Raw genomic sequence first — 21,222 nt, forward strand, 5'->3', positions numbered from 1 at the left:
GCCTGGTGGGCTGCAGTCCATGGGATCACAAAAGAGTCAGATATGACTTAGCAACTAAGCAGCAACAACCACAGACTATTGGGTTGACAGTTTTTTCTTCAGCATTTGAGGAATGTTGTTTACCATCCTTGGCTTCCATAATTCCTGATGAAAGTAAATGATCATTTCAGAGTCAATTTCATAGGCATGTGACCTGTGCAGCTGCAGAGGGACCCATATTTAGAAAGGATCTGTGATTGGTTACATTTTCTGCTGTTGCTGTCTTGAAATCCTTAATAGTTTGGAACAATGAGCCTTGAATATTCATTTTAAATTGACGCCCACAAATTATATAGCTGGTGCATCATTCATACAATCATCATTCATATCCCAAGTGTGTAATACGTTGTCTTTCTTGGGCTACTTTTCAAGATAATTCTCTTTAACTTTAGTTTCAACAGTTTGACTATAATAGGCATGGTTTTCTTCATGTTAATCCTGTATAGAGTCATAAATCCATAAATTTATGTCTTTTGTCAGATTTGGAGAAATTGGGAACATTTTAAAAAATATCTCGTATTTCCCAATTCTTTCCTCTACTACTGGTACTCTAAATGTTGGTATCATGCCCCCACATTCTTGTACTTTTTTTTTTGCAGTTGTTTTTCTTTCTTCTTCAGATAGGATAATTTTTGTTGACCTTTCTTAAAGTTTACTTATCTTTTATTTTTTATCTCAATTCTTAGTCCATCCAGTGAATTTTCATTGCACGTTTAAATTCTAGAATTTTCATTTGGATCTTTTTTAAATATTTCAGTTCCTGCATTGAAATTTCTCCTCTTTCTATTCATTACAAGTATAATTTTCTGTCACTGAGCATAGTTATAATAGCCTTTTTTCCCCTTTCAAAGATACGTTAATAAAACAGACTAAAAATGAGGTGATGATGACTCTGGAGTGAAGAGAAAAAAGCAGAATAACATATATAATCAGGGTATAGTTGTTATATAGAAATGTGTTTGACTTTTAAAAAATAATTTAATTTTCTGAGGATTTTTCTAGCTAATGCTGGGGCTCCTTTGCTGATAGCTCTATGTCCAGACTGTGCTTATTCATGGGACACATTTTAAAAATGTTAATTTTTTTATAAGATAGTTTATTCACAAAATTTCATGCAGGAATGAGACTCAATGTCACCTTGTGATATAAACAAAATAACTATTTCATATAGACAGCAGTTTCTGTGCATAGAAACATTTAGGAAGTGAAGCATTTTACATTATTTATACGTTTACAACAGCCTCTGAAAAGTCTTAGTCTGATAATTTCAACATTTGGATCATCTTAAAATTTTCTTCTTTTAATTGCCTTTTCCTTTCCAAATGTGTCATAGTTTCCTGGTATTTGTTTGTCAGATAATTTTGGAATTGTCCTCTGGAAAGTGTGAATGTTATGAGAGGAATTTTTTTTATTTTGCAGGTGTTTAACTTTTAACTATAAACTCTGTCTTGCCTGTGGTGGTCAGCAGCCCATTTTTCAGTTCAGTCCATTTATCTTGAACCTACCAGGTTGCAGTCTGTCTGTCACATGTGTGTTTGATTTGGGGGTTACCCAGAGACTTGGGCAGATATTATGCACTGAATTTAGGGTTCTCATTTTCTAGCTCTTTTTCCCTATTATCTCCCTCCTCACGCTGTGGCAGTTGTAATTACCCTGGGTACTGTCCCTGGTTCCTCAGGAAACAAAGTTGAAGTAGTGGGCTTTCTTTTGGAACTTCAGCCACCCAACATCATGCTGTGAATGTGACCTGCCCTCATGCCAAAGGTGCAAAAATGTGAACTTACCTCAGTTACTCCCTTTCTCCAGATTTTGACTACCTCTCCAAAGTATACCTGCACTCACTCTCTCTCTTCAGTGCTCAGTGAGTTATTTTTTGGATGTGTTCGGTCTATAACTTATGCTTGGTCTGTTAAGGCCCACCCCATCATATAAGAAGTACAGCTCCTCTGTGTATCAAGCTTTATTACTTTTGAAGGGAAGCAAGAGTGATTCTTCTGAGGTTTGTTAGGTAGAAATTTTATAATTTTTATAATTATAATATTAAATTATATTTAAATATAAATATTAATGATATATTAATAGTGATAATAATTTTGAGTATAATTTAATCTTTTAATTCACTTAATCTTGCCTTACAATGTTGCCACTGAAGCATAAAGATTTTATATTTTATAAAGATTTTGTCCAAAGTCATAGCAAACCAGAGAGTAGAGCTGTCTGGTTTAAGAGCACATATTTTAGAAGAAAAGGCTTTGTGTGATTTCTTTGAGTTTGGAGACTTGTAGATGTAACAAACTAGAGTCTTTTCTCTGCCTGTTGGGTGAGCACTGCCTTGTATCTAGGCTTCCTGTGCCCGATTAATAAGGAACATCGAGATTTAAGTCTATTTTTCTTAACATTTGAGCAACTTCCAAAAAAGTTTTAAGAATAGAAACTTAATAGGAATAATCATTTGTGTTTATTTCATAGCTATCTTAGTCCATTTGGGCTATTATAACAAAATATATACCATAGGGTAGGTGGCTTATAAACAATAGAAATTTTTTCTCATGGTTTTGGAAGCTGGGAATTCCAAAATCATGGCATCGGCAGGTTCAGTGTCTGATGAAGGCCCACTTCCTGGAGCAGCTTTCATAGATGGTACCTTCTTGCACACATGGTGGAAGGGGCAAGCTTTCTTGGACATCATTATAATCACTTCCCCAAGTTCCCATTTCCTAATATTTCAAAATTCAAATTTCAAGGTATGAATTTTTTGTGACATCAACATTAAGTTCATAGAAATAGCCTTTCATAGTTTATAAGATTTTTTAATATAGTTTCTAATTTTATCCTTATTGACAGCCTCATATAATACTAAATTAGGCCAGTAATGATTCTCCCCGTTTTATGGATGTGGAAATAGAGGCCAAATGGAAGTCATATGAAGTAGCTGGTCAGGTATCCGTTCTTCTGAGTAAAATCTTCTTTAAAATATTTTATTTTAAATATTATTAGTGAAAAATAATGATATTTTAACATACTTTAGAATTGTTTTCTCAAAATGTTTTATAAATATTTTATTAATATTACAGCTGACCATCTGGGATAAGCAAAACAATTGGTGTATTATCCTATTTTCAAATGAGAAATCCAAGGTACAGGAACTTATTTGTAGGGATATATAGTACATAGTGATAATTATAAGATGATCTAAAACATCTCTAACACTAAGTTTGGGGTCCATTCTTCTATACCACACTACCATCTTTTGCTTATAGGTGACTGTGCCCCTATAGAATATATACTTATATCACCAACATTTCTCCATAATATCTTTAGTATCATTCTCCATAGTATCATTGTAAGAAGCACTTTACACTTTTATTAAATTGACAATAATGAAAACAATGTCTTTTGGACTTTTCTTTATTCTCTTCTGGAAAAGTTACTATGAATAAAATTGCATTTAAAAAAATCTCATAATGAGCTGCATAATATTTCCAAAATGCTATGTACCTGTACTTTAAATTTTGAGTCAACTAGTAAATAAACATTTAAAGACTTCTGGGCCAATGGGGCTATTTAAATGCTAAGTAATATGCTTTGGGATTAAATGCATTATAAATATTTGTATTTAATAATTTTTCTGAAGTTCCTTTTTGGAAGTCTTGAACATACCTTTCTTTGTTTGCTTCTTTCTTTCCTCCTCTCCCTCTTTCCTTTCTTTCCTCCCTCTTTCCTTCCTAGGATAGACTACGATTCTGTAAAAGCTATATTCTATCTTCTGCCAAGCCCTCATGCCTAATTTTGAAACAACTTCTGTAGGTAATTTAAGTACAGAAGGCAGACTAAGTGTTCATTTTACTTTTGATTTATATATGACATCTGTTTAGAACTAAACTTTCTCTCTTTTCAGAAACAGGAAAAAAATTATTTTGGGATATGTAGGCCAAAGGCAAATCTGAGAAATAAGCATCCTTGTTCTTAAAGGAAAGTCACTTCAGTTTATAAGAAAAGATGCATTTGACCAAAACCAGAGGATTTCAAAAAGAAAGCATTGGTATAGTAGGCTTTCAAGAAGTATGATGAATGAATAAAAATGTGTGTCTACGTTTTTGTAGCCTTCCTAGAATATAGGATTTATCTTTTTCTTTTTGACCCACTGCGAAAGAGAGATTGTTAAGGTTTCTGTGTTCAGTAGTAGTGGCCTAGAGCAGGATGTGCTTATGGTGTGAAAGTAATAACCTCTATGTGTCTTCCTCTCAAACTTCATGCCCTTTGAGTAAGTAGAGATACTGGCTCATAGTTTAACTTCTGCTGTTTTTGCATTCTCAACCTGTTCAGTTCAGTCGCTCAGTTGTGTCTGACTCTTTGTGACCCCAAGGACTGCAACATGCCAGGCTTCCCTGTCCATCACCAACTCCTGGAGTTCACCCAAACTCACGTCCGTTGAGTTGGTGATGCCATCCAGCCATCTCATCCTCGGTCGTCCCCTTCTCCTCCTGCCCCCAATCCCTCCCAGCATCAGAGTCTTTTCCAATGAGTCAACTCTTCGCATGAGGTGGCCAAAGTACTGGAGTTTCAGCTTTAGCATTATTCCTTCCAAAGAACACCCAGGACTGATCTCCTTTAGGATGGACTGGTTGGATCTCCTTGCAGTCCAAGGGACTCTCAAGAGTCTTCTCCAACACCACAGTTCAAAAGCATCAATTCTTCGGTGCTCAGCTTTCTTCACAGTCCAACTCTCACATCCATACATGACCACTGGAAAAACCATAGCCTTGACTAGACGGACCTTTGTTGGTAAAGTAATGTCTCTGCTTTTGAATATGCTATCTAGGTTAGTCATAACTTTCCTTCCAAGGAGTAAGAGTTTTAATTTCATGGCTGCAGTCACCATCTGCAGTGATTTTGGGGCCCCCCCAAATAAAATCTGACCCTGTTTCCACTGTTTCCCTATCTATTTCCCATGAAGTAATGCTACCAGATGCCATGTTCCTAGTTTTCTGAATGTTAAGCTTTAAGCCAAATTTTCCCTCTCCTCTTTCACCTTCATGAAGAGGCTTTTTAGTTCCTCTTCACTTTCTGCATGTAGCTTACTTAGATTCATGTCCATCAAGTCGGTGATGCCGTCCAACCATCTCATCCTCTGTCATCCCCTTCTCCTCCTGCCTTCAATCTTTCCCAGCATCAGGGTCTTTTCCAGTGAGTCAGTTCTTCGCATCAGGTAGCCAAAGTATTGGAGTTTCAGCTTCATCATCAGTCCTTCCAATGAATATTCAGGACTGATTTCTCCAACTAATAAACTGCAGATTTAGCCTTCATTTATTTCCTGAAGTCCATGTCATTTCTGTGTTCCTTCAGTTATTAAACTCTTTTTGATAGTGGTAAAATACACATTTTACTGACTTCTAGAAATGTTTTATCATATGCTTTTCAGACTTTAAGTCATCTCAGTCAAGTGTACTCAACGATGTTTTAAATAAATAACTATTTTAGATCAAAATTTCTGGAAAAAGGTGCTGACTAATGTAAACCATATTCAAGACACTATCGAAGGGAATGGCAACCCGCTCTCGTATTCCTGCCTAGAAAATTCCATGGACAGAGGAGCCTGGAAAGCTACAGTCCATGTGGTTGCAAAGAGTCAGACACAACTGAGCAACCAACACAAAATCTCCTTGAAATCACACTCTTTGTGAAGTGTGTTGCTGTTACTCTGAAATAAAAACAGGAATAAATTCCAGACTTTATTACATTACATTGGCATATGTATTATCATTTATGGCACACTTTTATGTTCTATCTGTGCCCATGATTATTGCTTTATTGGCATTATTATTGTTATAAATTGTGGTATACAGTGGAATGCAAACTTTTGTGAAATTAAAATAAGCCAACAATAGGATTATGATTTAACATTTAGAACAGAATGGTTAGATCATCCTTGTTGGTCAGTGTAAGCAAATAATAGGGGAATTTCCACCTTTCCCCCCTTTTTTCTTTTTTTCTGTTTCAGTTGGTAAGGGACATTGTTACATACTGAGTATTATGTGAGATGCTTAGGTTTTCAGCCACAGCATTGGGAATCTTTTTGTCATGCTGAGGTTTTTCATTTGAATTTGTTATGGCATTTGCTGTAAATAGGATTTGACCTGTATAATCAAGATATACTGTAGTATGTTATTTCTTATTAGTAGTTTTTTTTGGCTTTCATGTCTACAGTCTTTGTGTTCCAGCCCATGCTTATTATATTCTTAATAGGCAATGTTTGGATGTAAAAATTTCAAGGCTCTCAAAATCTCTTAAAAAAAGGATCTAGTGTTTTTTGTGCATGCTTCATATGTTAAGTATGTCACTTTATAAATGAGATATGTTAGGCATTTGGGACTGGGAGGAGTCAAGGGGTTTCGTTTACATCATGCAGTACATAAGTGAACTAAAACTTTCTTTTCTCATTTCCAATAGCATTTGACTAAGACATGAAGCGCATTCACAATACTGTGTTCAGAATTCTCCACAGAGTTGAATTCTTGTGAAAAGCCCCCCAAATATAAGGAGCAAATTAGACATATCCTAATTTTTTTTATTTTTAATAGATTAAGTAATTTAAATAAAGCAAAATGGAAGCAAGCACTTTAGTCTGTTTGTCCTTTTCACAGTTTTATGTTAATGGTGGGGTGTAGACCAATGTTTTCCGTAAATATAGTTAATCCTCATGTTCCCTAGTAATTGACATTTTCCTCTTGATACTGCTCATGTTAGTTAAACTCATTTTGTGCAAAGTTGAAATTGATAAATGTAAAGACATTCCATAAATATTGGGTAAATTGTCTTTTCCAAAACTTTTCTAATACCCACTTTGTGTGCAGCAAAAACCTTAATTGTAGTAGTACCATTCCATACATCTAGTTTATTAGGAAGTTCAAAGGGTTAGAATTATATTTATAATTAAGTTTCATCTCCTTAGAGGGAGGAAACTTTATTGGTGGAATAACATTTATTATTGTAATTGTTATTGCTTGAAAGGTTTAATTTTACTGTACATTGCAATCACTTATCTACCATCATTCTCATGAAGTTCTATAAAGAATACTTTGTATTTAATACCTTTGCTCTTAAATAACACCAATAATTTCATTTTCCTTTGGGGCATATAGCTGTTTCCAGCCTACTCAGTGTCATGTCAGGGCATAAAATCATCTTGACGGAAAGTTCTAAATTATAAATAGTCTCATAATGACATTCAGCTTGGGCGATACATTTATAAAAGGAGTTATTAAGGAAAATGTCATTCTAACCCATTACTATAACTAGAATCCATCACACTTTTGCAGCCATCTTTTGGTACAAAAATTTGGTAAGATTTGCATATATAAGCATTTAAACAGGATTATTAAATTGATAAATTTAAAGACATAAAAGAGATGTTGGATAAATGGTTTTCTGAAATTTTCTAAAACTTTTCTATCACAAATACATCTTAAACATGTTTTCTCCCTGTCGTGATCACTGAAAGACTGGAGTATTAAGACTCCAAGGTGTTGATATTATTCAGATAGCATAAGCACAGGAAGTATATTGATAAAAGAAAAATATATAGTCAAAATGTATATGAGAATAGAAGAAAGAATCAGGTTTATTTATCTCATTGTTATAAGCAACTTCAGAATATTGGGTATTGAGTAAAATTCTGTAAACACTTTTTTCTAGTGTAAATGTTGATTATTAATTACTTAGGATTAGTGTTCTGACTTCTAAATACCCAGTTAATTCTACCCTGCTGGCACATTTAAATCTTATAAGAATCTACTTTTAATCCAAAGCATAGTTTTGTTTAAACGAACCTACATTTTTTCAAAAAATTTGTAACTTTTAAATAACTGTATTTTATAAATCATCTTTATATTTTATACTGCTTGTGTATCAGGCCATTTCAGCACCTGAAAATAGGGATAGTTAAGAGACAGTGAATGGGAAAACCAGAGGGTTGTAGCATTTGTAATGTGAGTTCATGTTTGTACAGCTACACTTTACAAGGTTAACCTTGTTACACTTGTCACCATAAACATCTAAAGCATTGCTGAGTTGAAGCTGGCTTTGTGAAGGTGTCAGTGTTAGATTAATAGGACATTTAATCATACACACACACTGTGTGTGTGCTCAGTGGTAAAGAATCTGCCTGCCAATGCAGGAGACTCAGGTTTGATCCCCAGGTTGGTAAGATCCCCTGGAGAAGGAGATGGCAATCCACTCTAGTATTCTTGTCTGGGAAATCTCATGGACAGAAGAGCCTGGCAGGCTATAGTCAATGAGGTCTCAAAGAGTTGGACATGACTTTGTGACTAAGAAACAACAAAATACATGACTCTGTGACTAAAAAACAACAAAATATATAAATAAATCCATACATACATATGTGTGTGTAATGAATGTCTGTAAATACATAGCCATTCATTTTACTTAAAAGTCCTATCCCTCAGCTCAGGAGTTTGTAAACATTGTTGCTTGGAGCTACTTAGGGGGCCCCAAATTACCCAACCACCTTGCTGATCCCTACTTCAATCTTCTAATTCAGTTTTTAATAACATCATCTTCTTTGATCTGAAATCCTTCTCAGTAGAGACATTTTCTTACAAGCTTCTGCCAGTTTAGCAACATTTATTCCTCTTTTAGTCATGTCTTGAAAACAGTATAATAGGTTTATTCTTCTCTTTCTCAGTTTCTGTCTCTTAAAAGTGATTTCTGTCAGAGGTTCAGTATTCTGAGATGTTCTCTATGCTACCTAATCACTTTAGCCACTTAGCTTTGATACTGCCTGGTGAAAAATAAAGTTGTACTGGAAAATGTAGGTCAATTCGTTAGATTTCTCGTTTTCCTCATTCCCCCATAACATGACTCAAGGATATGAGACAGTATAATGTTTTTAGCTTTCTTTTGAAAAGCGTTATATGGACAAGTTTAAGCTACCATAATTTCTGATATTTTAAGAGAATTCTGCCGTTTGTTCTAGATTAAAATTAGTTGCTCAATTGTGTCCAACTCTTTGCAACCCCATGGACTGTTTGCAACCTGCTAGATTAGACTCCACACTTATAAAATAATTTTTATGTTGATATTTAGCAAGAGGGGAATGCAAGTCAATTAATTTGATTTATTTAGAAAATACTATTACCTAAGGATGGAGAAGGAAATGGCAACCCACTCCAGTACTCTTGCCTAGAAAATCCCATGGACGGAGGCGCCTGGTGTCCGTGGGGTCACAAAGAGTTGGACACGACTGAGCGACTTCACTCACTCATTACCTAAGGAAAAGGCAACCCACTCCAATATTCTTGCCTTGGAAATCCCATGGACAGAGGAGCCTGGCGGGCTATAGACCACGGGGTCACAAAGAGTCTGATATGACTGAGCAACTAACACTTTCTGTAATATGCCAGGCACTATGCTTGCCACTCAGAGTAACAGTGGTGAAAGATATCTTCAGAGGAGCTTATAACCTAGTGAAGAAGATGGTTAAATATACTTAACCTGTTTTTGGTTGGTGAATTAAATTGACAAGTAAATAATTTTTTGTTCCTACAACAGAATCTTAATGATCTTAATACATCCCTGGTCTGAGGGTTTTCATTTCACTCCTTTCTGTGAACTTTTTCTCTTTCATCGTATTTTTAATGTGATCTTGAGTAAACCATAAAATATATTTATAAAGTCAGCAATAATGTCTGTTGATAAAGCATTTTGAGATCTTCGGGGGTGGGGAGTTCTGGATCAACGGAAATATCATCCTTTCAACAAACTTATTCTGAGTATATATGATTGAAGCACTGTGTGCCAGGCTTAAAGAAAAATAAGATGATAGAGTAGGTCTAGGAGCTGACAGTACAGTGTATCGGATGGAAATATATCACATTATATTTCCAGAATATTCATTTTGAAGACTATGCCACACCATTTCATGGGGAGAGAAGTCCTCAACAGTCCCCTTCTACCAGTGTTGACAATAAATATCATTTCATTATTACCTCAATATGAACCATATGTGATATAAAATTAAGTATAAACTCTTTATACTTTTATTTCTGATGACCATAATAAATCTAACAGAAACAAGCTGTAAAATCAGTAAAAATGCACACATACCATATTAATTTAATGTTACTGATGAGGTCATTTTCCTGAAACTAACTGTTCGTCACAGTGTGCATGTGATCCTGACAGTTATAGTACGGATTTTCTTTGGGTTTGGCATGCTTATGGGGCCATGTGCCCTCAGATGACTCAGTTTTCCCAACACACTTTTCTGACCCACTGGAAAGCTTCCTTGTACAGTGTGGTGTTAGGTCATGTAACCTTTGTTTGGTATATCATTTACATATTAAACCTCTTTATGTTCTGATTTCTCAGCCTGCACAAATTAAGAACTACTTGGCTCCAAAACAGTGGTAAACACTTCGACAAATGTTGGCACCAGTATTGTATAACAATACTTCATTATGAGATAGCCATCAGATTATCAGAATCTACTTCTAGTAAAGCCTTTAAGATTTTTGTGGAAGTAAAAACTGAAAATTAAAAGATATTATTGAATACTCATGGGATCCAAAAGATAACTCTCAAAGATTTGTTGGACTCCAGTTTGAGAAATATTATAAAATGTGTAATTTATACATACACATAGACACTATATATTTGGCATAAATGAATAGAAATCTAACAACTGTTATACAAGTCATAATACAGGCACGGTGTGGATATAAATCACTACATTTTTAAATCAAGTTAACTGTTGAATGATTTATTTTGTATGTACAATCTAAGCACTTAATACAACTCTGTGACTTTAAATTAGTTTTTCTTCTTGGTGTTTTTGAGTGTTTGTATCTTTTTCATAAAAATTATAAAAATAAGATTTTGTTGGATGATACTAATAAACATGGATTCAGAATAAAGCAAGTTATTGCAAATCATTCATATAAGGGATGATATCATTTATTTTTAATAAAAAGCAATGGAATTGTATTGGCCTCAGGATAAAAATAGTACCAGTCATCACTAGTCATTCTCTTTACTGGCTAAGGTAGATAAGGAAATGTTTGTGTGTGTGTGTGCATGTGCGTGGCGTGCGCGTGTGTATCATATGTAACAGGAGGCTTTACTAATCCGCAGTCACACCAACAATCCCTTTCTAGGTCTAAGATATTCCTGTTTCCCACTGAGCCAAGTCTGAACTTCTCGTCTTCATCAGTAGCTCACAAGATAAATCACTGCTTGTTTAAAAATTAAGCTGATGGGCACTGTTTATAATAGCCAGGACATGGAAACAACCTAGATGTCCATCAGCAGATGAATGGATAAGAAGGCTGTGGTACATATACACAATGGAGTATTACTCAGCCGTTAAGAAGAATTCATTTGAATCAGTTTTGATGAGATTGATGAAACTGGAGCCAATTATACAGAGTGAAGTAAGCCAGAAAGAAAAACACCAATACAGTATACTAACACATATATATGGAATTTAGAAAGATGGCAATGACGACCCTGTATGCAAGACAGCAAAAAAGACACAGATGTGTATAACGGACTTTTGGACTCAGAGGGAGAGGGAGAGGGTGGGATGATTTGGGAGAATGGCATTGTAAGATGTATACTATCATGTAAGAATTGAATCGCCAGTCTATGTCTGACGCAGGATACAGCATGCTTGGGGCTGGTTCATGGGGATGACCCAGAGAGATGTTATGGGGAGGGAGGTGGGAGGGGGGGTTCATGTTTGGGAATGCATGTAAGAATTAAAGATTTTAAAATTTTAAAAATAAATTAATTAATTAAAAAAAAAGAACACACACACAAAATTAAGCTGATGGTTTTAGGGTGAAAATACTAAAATGCAGATGGATACAAATAAAACAAGGGAATCAAGAAGTCTATTCCCAGCCAATTCTCTTCAGTCCATAAATGCTGGAGAGATGTTCTGCTTTTAGCACCAAATGTTACTGTATTTGTTACCTGTATCTTGGTCATTAGTTATCAGAAAGGAGCATACAAAGCTATGAAAATTAAGATGTGTTTTGATTTAAGCATATGAATCTACAGTTTTAATTTCTTAATCTGAGCTTCTCTGAGAACAAACAAGAAATTCATGTTACTTCGTGGTTTAAATTCTTCAAGGATCCTACCACTGATGAGAGGACCATTATGAATTTTCTCTTGATAATTTCATTATATTCTGTCATTGCACTTTATGTTTCAGTGGTGGCGACTTGTTTTAGTTCTTCTGTGCTATACTGTGAACTCTATGAAAAAAGTCCTAGAACCTGCATAATACCAAGTATGCAGTAGGACTTCAATAAATTTTTTAATTAATTGAGCTAATTAGATGAATCTGGGCAAAGCACTTTGGCAATGGGTAAAAGTTTCCTTCACTTTTAGTGTTTTCTAGAGCAGAACAGTGAAGCCTAGAGGTTAGAAATGAGTTAGAAAATTAGAAACTCCAGGTTTTGTGTCAATTCTGTATAGTTGAATTCAATTTAACACGCATTTATTGAGTAATCATTTTCTGCTGTTCATGAAGTTTGGTAACTCGTATGGTTAGCAAAGCCACTGTTTAGTATGTGTAGAATAGTGAGAGAAATGTAAGGAATATAAGAAATATTTCAACTATTATGCCTAAGTCTGTGTGTGTGTGTTTAATTTGGAATCCAGAGACAACTTGTAAAGACAAGAGCATGACTACTTCAAATTTTCTTTTGAAAACTGAGTCATAGATGTTGCATTTCAAGCCAAGTAAAGGTTTGATTATTTTATACTTCATGGCTTTTTAAAATTCCAGTTGCTATAACAACTTTGATATTTCTTTATTATTTTTAGCACTTCAGTTGCCATAACAATATCTTAAAAAATAGCAATTTTCTTTTATAAGGAAAAAAATCTCTTTCAATTAAAAATGAATTTGAATCAACATTTCTTTCCTATAATGTGAACCCATTATTTAAAATGAAATTGTGCTGTTCTATTTTCATATAATTTTAACAGACTTTCCCCAGAAATGTTTTAAGGTTTAACTTTTCCTTCTATGTTTTTATTGTACAAAAATTAAAGGGAGGTGACTGTATTGAACCCATTCTGGGAGATAATATTAATACTTGATGGGATTTCATTGATATAAAAATTAAATTTCCAAATTTGTTGTTATACAAAGTAATAAAAGAACACGAATGAATGATAGCTCTTATGTGAATGTTGTAAGAAAGGTTGGAATTTCCTTTTTTCCTATGTTATTTTTCACTGTATTTATTATGTCTATTGCCATACTAAAATAGGCACCACTTTACTTACCTGGAAGTAACTGACAGTGCAGACCTGAGCTATGACACTTTATTCATAGAGCAGTACTTCTGTTTACTGTTGGAGGAAAAAATTCTTATAAGCTTAGTTTCTGATATTTAATCCTCTAGAAAATTAAAGACAGCAAGTTAAAAGAGGAAGGAAGAATACTGCTATATTTATATATGAAAATAGGGATCTATGTATTCTTTTCTGTGCAAAGAGAGTCAGAAAATATAGGGATGCATATATACAATTTAGTCTCTTATAGGTACCTAATTGCTCATAAAAATTAAATAAGTTTCTCTTGATTCAGTATACATGTATATTGAATCCAAATTTTGATTTGTGTTATGAGATAGTACTCTAATTGACATTACCGGTGATGATCCCAGCCTACTAGGCAAAAATTAAAGTATGTTCAGAATTCTCAATTTATTAATAAGAAGGCAGAGAAGTGGATGATCCATCTTATAAAGATCTAAATGTAAAATTGGATAAAGTAAAACAAAATTTAAAAAATTAAAAAAAATATTTATCTAGGAATTGCAGGATCCTTGTAACTGAGATTTTTATGGATCAGGGTTTGGTAATTTTTATATTACTGTGCTGCTAATCACATGAATTTTCTAAGATGTGTGGTCAGGTTCAGATAATATATTTTTAATGTATATTATATTTTAAGGTCTATTTAATGTATATGTTAAAAATATATTCTTTAAAAGGATTGTTGAGAGAGATGGCAACTCAAGAGACAAGTGAGAGTATTGTTTTTAATTCTGTAATCTCAACAGGTTACTGTGGGCATGGTTTCTTAAGGAGAAATGACTAAACAAAAAGCCTGTTTATAGTGAAGAATGTTTAACTTCATTATCAGTGAGAATTGACTGAACTACCCTTATGTGCTTTTTCAGGTTTACTTTAATTCCTAATTTTCATAACCGACTTTTAAAAAGTTAACTATTATCTCAGTTTTACATATGGTTACATATGGAAACTGAGATATAGGAAGAAAATGACGTAGCTAAGGTCTTACGGCTATTAAGTGCTGTAGCCAGTGTGAACCCAAATCTGGCTGATTCTAAAGCCTATATTTTCTTCTCTAACTCACAGTCTTCAAACTACATAGATGTTTATTAAAAATAATAACATAACTTGGAGAAATGTGAGGGAAGATCATACTGTACATGGTTGTATTTTATTGCTCTGCATACTGCTTTTGACCAATTAATTTGATTTTAATTATATATTTGAGCGTTCTCCCCACTGAGTTAATCATGCACATAAATTAGTATTTTGTTTGTCCATTTTCCTTTGTGACTGACTATGAATAATGGATTGTCGTCAAGGTTTTGCTTTCTCAGCCAGCTGTCTTAGACCCTGGCTAGCTAAGGCAGTCTCAGAGTGTTGTGAACTGGCATTTAATAAGAAGCCTCTTCTCACTCAGTGTCTCACTGGCATCTGGACTGTTGGGTCTATGAGTGCAAATAGTGAGCAGTGAGTCAGGGATAATGATTGAGAGTGTGTGAAAGTAGACACGGGCTGAATGTACTTATTCTGTTCAGCAGTTTCTGTTCTTTCAGACATTTCAGTAGCCTATTTATTCTTAATGGGACATTGCTTCAGGGAATTCTGGTGTTTTTCTTTTTCAACATCAATGTATACGATTTCCTGGCAATGCCTTTAAATGCACTCAAGTAATTTAGGTCTCTAATTTGATGGCTTTGCACCAAAATGGGAGCACTTGAAAAAAGCAAGTGTAATCATCTTTATCATTCTCTTCAGCCTGTAACTTACATACACAGTAAACACACACACACATACACACCCCTCTTACACAGCAGCCATGTTCTTATTTCTTTCATCAGAGTTTTTCCTGTTGCAGAACTTCATTGTATGGGCAGTTTGGGACTCCATTCTTTTAAGTCATCTGTTTGCTTATCTTTATGCCAGTCTTAATTATTGTGGCTTTATAATAAGTTTTGAAATCAGGTTGTGCCAGTCCTCCACATTTTTTTCTAATCTTTCCCTTAGATTGTTTTTGCTGTCCTAGGTCCGTTGTATTTATATATAAATTTTAGAATCAACTTCTTAGTTCTACCAAAAACCTTCTTGGATTTGAATTGGAATAGCAATACATCTGTAGATCAGTTTGAGAAAAATTAATATTTGTAACAATAATTTGTCTTCTAATTTGTAAATATTATATCTCTCTCCATTTACTTAGGACCTTTTAACATTTTTTCAGTGACATTTTGTAGTTTTTACGGTAGAGGACACACATGTCTTTTATTAAGTTTATTAATATTTTCTGTATTTTGATACTGTTGTAAATAGCTTATTGTTTTAAAATTTCATTTACTGTTCCAGGTGTATAGAAATGCAGTGATTTTTGTATATTAATCTTGTTTCTGAAAAAATTTATTCATTAGTTCTGATGGGCTTTTGGGGTAGATTTTTTGGGGGGTCTTTCTTTTATATATATATGACTTCCCTGGTGGCTCAGATGGAAAGCATCTGTCTACAGTGTGGGAGACCTGGGTTCAATCCCTGGGTCGGGAAGTTCCCTGGAGAAGGAAATGGCAACCCACTCCAGTACTCTTGCCTAGAAAATCCCATGGATGGAGGAGCCTGGTGTCCATGGGGTCGCAAAGAGTTGGGCACGACTGAGCGACTTCACTTTCTTATATATACAGTCATGTCTTTCTTTTCCTTTATCACGAAACTATTTGTCATGCCTGTTGTACTGGTCGAGACTTCCAGAATATTGTGCATGGATGTGGTGAGAGCAGATGTCTTTGCCTTGTTTCCAGTTTTAAAAGGAAAGCATTTACTCTTCCACTACTAAGCATTATGTTAGCCGTGGTCTTTCCCATATAGTGTCTCTGTCAGTTTGAGGAAATTTTTTTCTGTATTACAGCTAACATTTGTTAAATATTTTTAATAGCTAACAACTTGCCTCATAATAAATGAGCTTAATCTATAAGTTTGTTTTCTGTTCTTGAAGGGTCACAGAATCAGTGGATTCTAAGATGTCCCACTTTATATTCATTTTTTTTCTCTTGGTGCTTAGACTAAGTTGCTTTGATACTACATTTGATAGTACATTTAAAATACATTTATACTATATTTTGCAGCATTTTTTTATTCTTAAAATGATGATAATCATTATCTCTCGCTAGATAGGATTTTTCAAAGTGGCAGTCAAGTATGCGTATTGAATTGGATTTAGGTAGAGGTATAGATGAATAATGGGCTTCTCTGATAGCTCAGCTGGTAAAGAATCAGTCTGCAATGCAGGAGATCCTGGTTCGATTCCTGGGTCAGGAGGATCCGCTGGAGAAGGGATAGGCTACCCATTCCAGTATTCTGGCCTGGAGAATTCCATGGACTGAATATGGTTTCTTTCAAACCACAGTGGTTTGAAAAGAGGCCTCTCTAGTCCATGGAGTTGCAAAGAGTCGGACTCTACTGAACAACTTTAATAAATAAATAAATGAATAATATTTCCCTTAATTTGAATATATTAGGAGGGATGGATTATATATATATATATATATATATATATATATATATATGAATTAACTAAAAAAAACCATGATGTCATAATCAGCAGCAGGTACAAATATCCTGTGGCAAGTAGGGAACATAGTAAATATGTGTGGAATGAGGAAAGGGTGGAGTGGAGGCACGTAGAGCCAGTTTGGTGATGGTGGTGATGCTGGTTTAATCACTAAGTCATGTCCGACTCTTGCGACCCAATGGGCTGAGGCTCTCCAGGCTCCTCCGTTTGTAGGATTTTCCAGGGAAGAATACTGGAGTGGGTTGCCATTTCCTTCTCTAGTAGCCTAATTAGCTAATCCTAAATAATAGAAAAGAGAAGTTAGATTGAATAGATATACAGAGATCAGATTTTGTAGGACCTGTTAGGGCAGTATGAAATGGCTGAAGCTTTTTCAGTGAGCATGGTACCATCTAGTTTGCATTTTGAAAAGAATATTTTGTCTGTTTTGCCCATAGTGGTTTGAAAAGAGGCCACAGACCACTTGGGAAGACCAGATTGAAAGCCTCTGTAGTAGTCCACACACATGATGGTGGCTAGCTGGCTTAGGGTAGTGACAGTGGAGGTGGAGAAAATTTAATAGGTGGGGAGGAATAGTTGAAGACATAAGTAAATTCTGAGTCCATACACCTTTTTGTATCTTTTAAAAATAAGCTTAAAAAAACTTTACATTATCTTCTGTCCCCCCCCCCCCACAGTATTGGTTTTGCATTTCTCCTTGATAATCATTGCCTACTGTTTATGCTGTTTACCACCAGTGGCTAATGCTTCTCTCTTCTTTTGCTGTTTAACCCTTATTGAGTTGTTGCTTGAGTTGCTTAGATGTCTAATGAAATATTGATTCATATTTGAATTTTATATGTGCAAAGGTTGAACATATAAAACATATATAAGGTCTGAATGAAAAATTAAACATCTGTGATGTATCATCTCAAGAAGTTCTAACTTTTAGCTGTTAGAAGTAATTCTGTAGTAATCCCAAATAAAGATTCCTCTTAGATATTTCCCATCCAGTGTTCATAAGTTGAAAGGAGAGGGGGGTGGTTGATAATGATTAATAAGAATGGCAGTAATAAAACATCTAATGACCCTTAAAATGAAGAGAATTATGCATAATATAAAAACAGCGCTTTATGTAATGAGCTGTGTAAATAAATGCTATTAGTGCTGTTGTTATTAGAGCTTCACTTTATAAATTAGTTTCTGTTATAATCAGTTCAGAAAAAAAGAATAGAAGGGAAGGAAAGTGAGGGGCCAGTAGTAAGAGTCAGTCTCAGGAAAGAAGAAACTTACCTTGTCAGAACTCCGGAAGCTGGTTTTTTGAAGTTGGTAGAAGAAAAGAAGGAAGCTTGGTGGGTCAAATCTATTGCTCCTTGAACTCTCCCTCCCATATAATCATATACCTTTGAATGCATATACAGCTAGGGATTATTTATATTTTTCTTAGATGTAAGTCTTTACCAGTGATTATTTATTGGAAATAAATGGGTCAGAGTGATCTAGTGTTTCAATATCTGTAAGTGACATTTTGGTCATTTCTCTGATTTTTAAAAAATAGTATTCAAAACTTGAAAAATAATGTATAGTGTATACTTTTTAAATGATTTTTTAAAGATATTTTTTTAGATGAGGCCACTTTAATAATTAGTAATGTTTTATTTCTCAGTGTTTTCGTCAGAAACCTTCATATTTAACTCTTTATGTGAAATGTAGGACCTGTCTACAGTCATGAATATTTATCATCTATAATTTTTATTTTGAATATTTATTATTATTGTGAAAGAAAGTTTTAGTTAAGCCAAATCTTGTTTGATTTTAATGTTTTTATGTGTCCCTAAAAGTCAAAATTGGAGAAGGCGATGGCATCCCACTCCAGTTACTCTTGCCTGGAAAATACCATGGATGCAAAAGCCTGGTAGGCTACAGTCCATGGAGTCATGAAGAGTCAGACATGACTGAGCGACCTCACTTTTCATTTGCATGCATTGGAGAAGGAAATGGCAACCCACTCCAGTATTCTTGCCTGGAGAATCCCAGGGATGGCAGAGCCTGGTGGGCTGTCGTCTATGGGGTCGCATAGCATCGGACACGACTGAGGCGACTTAGCAGCAGCAGCAGCAGCAAAAGTCAAAATGCTTCCCTGTAAAATAGAACTTTTCTAGCCTTTTGTATTAATTTCTCATTTAAATGCTTTCTTCTGCAATCACCCTCTGTGTTTTTTCAGTCTTTTAACTTTCTTGAGGCTTTCAGTGACTAGGTCAGCTATCTATCTCTCTTGGTAAATGTCACATTGCACTTGAAAGTATGTGGGTTATTTTCAAATAGCTTTTGATATTGGTTTCTAACATAATTCCACAGAGACAACAGAATAGACTTTGTATAATTGCAGTACCTTTAGACCATGAAATTTTTGCACCTTGTTTTATGTACCTAGGTATGTTCCAGTGTCTTCTGGTTTATCATCTATGGGAACTCTTTTACCTTGCTATTGTGTGAGAATTGTATATATCTTAATTATGTTGAATAGGTTCGTACTGCATTTCAGATCTACTATATACTTCTGCTTTTTAATTTCTTCTGTTAATTTTTGATAGTTTGATATTGAAATGCCAATTAAAAAGTTTAATTTATCTACTTAAAAAATGGTTGTAATATAGAGTAGAACTGTATGTGACTTTTTTCTGTCTTTTCCAAGTCTCTGGTAAATGTGTTGTCATACTTTCATAATTTAAAAATATTTACAAAATCTATTTTCAAATCTCAGCATGGTACTCTTTCTAAGATTGTTATTCTAACTTATTTTATAAATTTTTCTGGTAATGAGAAATGTGGTTTCTTAATTTCACCTAACCTCATGAAGATTTTAGCAATGATACGGTCTTCCTGAAAGTTAGTTAAAAATTAAGGAAAAAATAGGGTCCTGTGGTTTCGAAATCATTTTTTGAAATCCGAAAATAATTGTTCTTAGACATTTTCTCAATAGCTGCTCTAAGTGGAAAACAGAGAGAATGAGGGAGGGGTTCATCAAAATGGTTTTAAGAATGACAATTTTGACCTGTGTACTTCCTAGTTTCATGACTGTTAGTAAGCAAATTACACTTACTTTCTCTAGGTACCGACTCTCTTCCTTTGGAAGATGATAATGATGGGTGTCCACTTCATATGGATTTAGCATTTTTACTGAGAAAAAATGTAAAGCATATAGCATAATGTTTGGCACATAGGATATGCTCTACATGTTGTTTATCTGTTTTCATTTTAAATTTCCTGATTCAATTCTGAAATAATGTATAAATGAATTCTAAATCACTTTTAAGAAAGTTGCTGACCTTGTAAGAATTTTTTTTTTAAATTGGGAATGTTTGTCTATAGTAAGTTAAAATAAGTGGAAATGGTTTTAAACATCCATTATATAAATGAGCTTATAAGTTAGCTTTCCTCTGACTTGGGTATGAGTAGCTCAAGAAATATATGAAAAAGTTCTTTGACTCTTCAATTCTTTTTTCTACTAGGATAAAAAGTGAACTAAGCAGTCATTCTGTTTATTTCTAATGTCTACTCTTTTGAGGTCATATTTGACCTTAAATAGCCCAGCAAGTGGATTTTAGTATAGAGGTATTAGTTCCAGTGCTTTGTACAGTTAAATACATCGGATTTGGCAGTTTAGTGTGGGTGTGGCAGAGGTTGGAAAGATTATAAAGTGACTTCTATTAATCAAAATATAATATATTTTAGAGAATTAAAAATAGTTGCTCTGTCACTTGAGTTCGTGAAGACTTAGATGATTTTTAATAATTAATAAGTTTTTTCTGCCAATGAGCATTAGATTACTGCTGACTTTTTAGTGTCATAGTACCTTGTGATAGTTTCTCTACAGGGTTTAAAGGTGCATCCTAGGGTCTTTTTCCTGTCCTGCTCATAGAAAATAATCTTTACACATGCTATAAGGACAATACCTCTAGAAATTCATACACGTCATTAATATGTTATAAGGATTGGTCAGTTCCATTGTCTTCTTTTGTCAATCTTGATCGGAGCTTGCCGAGTTTAAGTCTATAAGCCTGCATGTGCCTGGCAACTGTTACCTAGTGACAGTTTCAGCTGCAGTGGCCATTGGCTGTGCTGTTGATTGGGGCAGGAGGACCGAGTCACCTTTCTGATGGTGAGTTCTTCTGCATCAGCTCAGGGTGAGGAGGAGGAGGAGCAGGGCTTCGGCTCAGGTGCAGGCAGTGATACTGAGAGACTGTGAAGAATATACTGACAGCATCTCGGTAACTGCATCACAGTAAATTGGACTTCTGAATCAAGCA

At 34.6% G+C, this 21,222-nt stretch overlaps 1 protein-coding gene across 6 annotated transcripts in view; it reads left to right on the top strand.

Moving 5' to 3' along the window:
• RABGAP1L (RAB GTPase activating protein 1 like) overlaps nucleotides 1–21,222 on the top strand; it is a 726,983-nt gene that overhangs the window by 245,131 nt on the left and 460,630 nt on the right. The window lies entirely within an intron of this gene.

This window comes from Ovis canadensis, chromosome 12, assembly GCF_042477335.2.
Source record: "Ovis canadensis isolate MfBH-ARS-UI-01 breed Bighorn chromosome 12, ARS-UI_OviCan_v2, whole genome shotgun sequence".
In the NCBI taxonomy this organism is placed as follows: domain Eukaryota; kingdom Metazoa; phylum Chordata; class Mammalia; order Artiodactyla; family Bovidae; genus Ovis; species Ovis canadensis.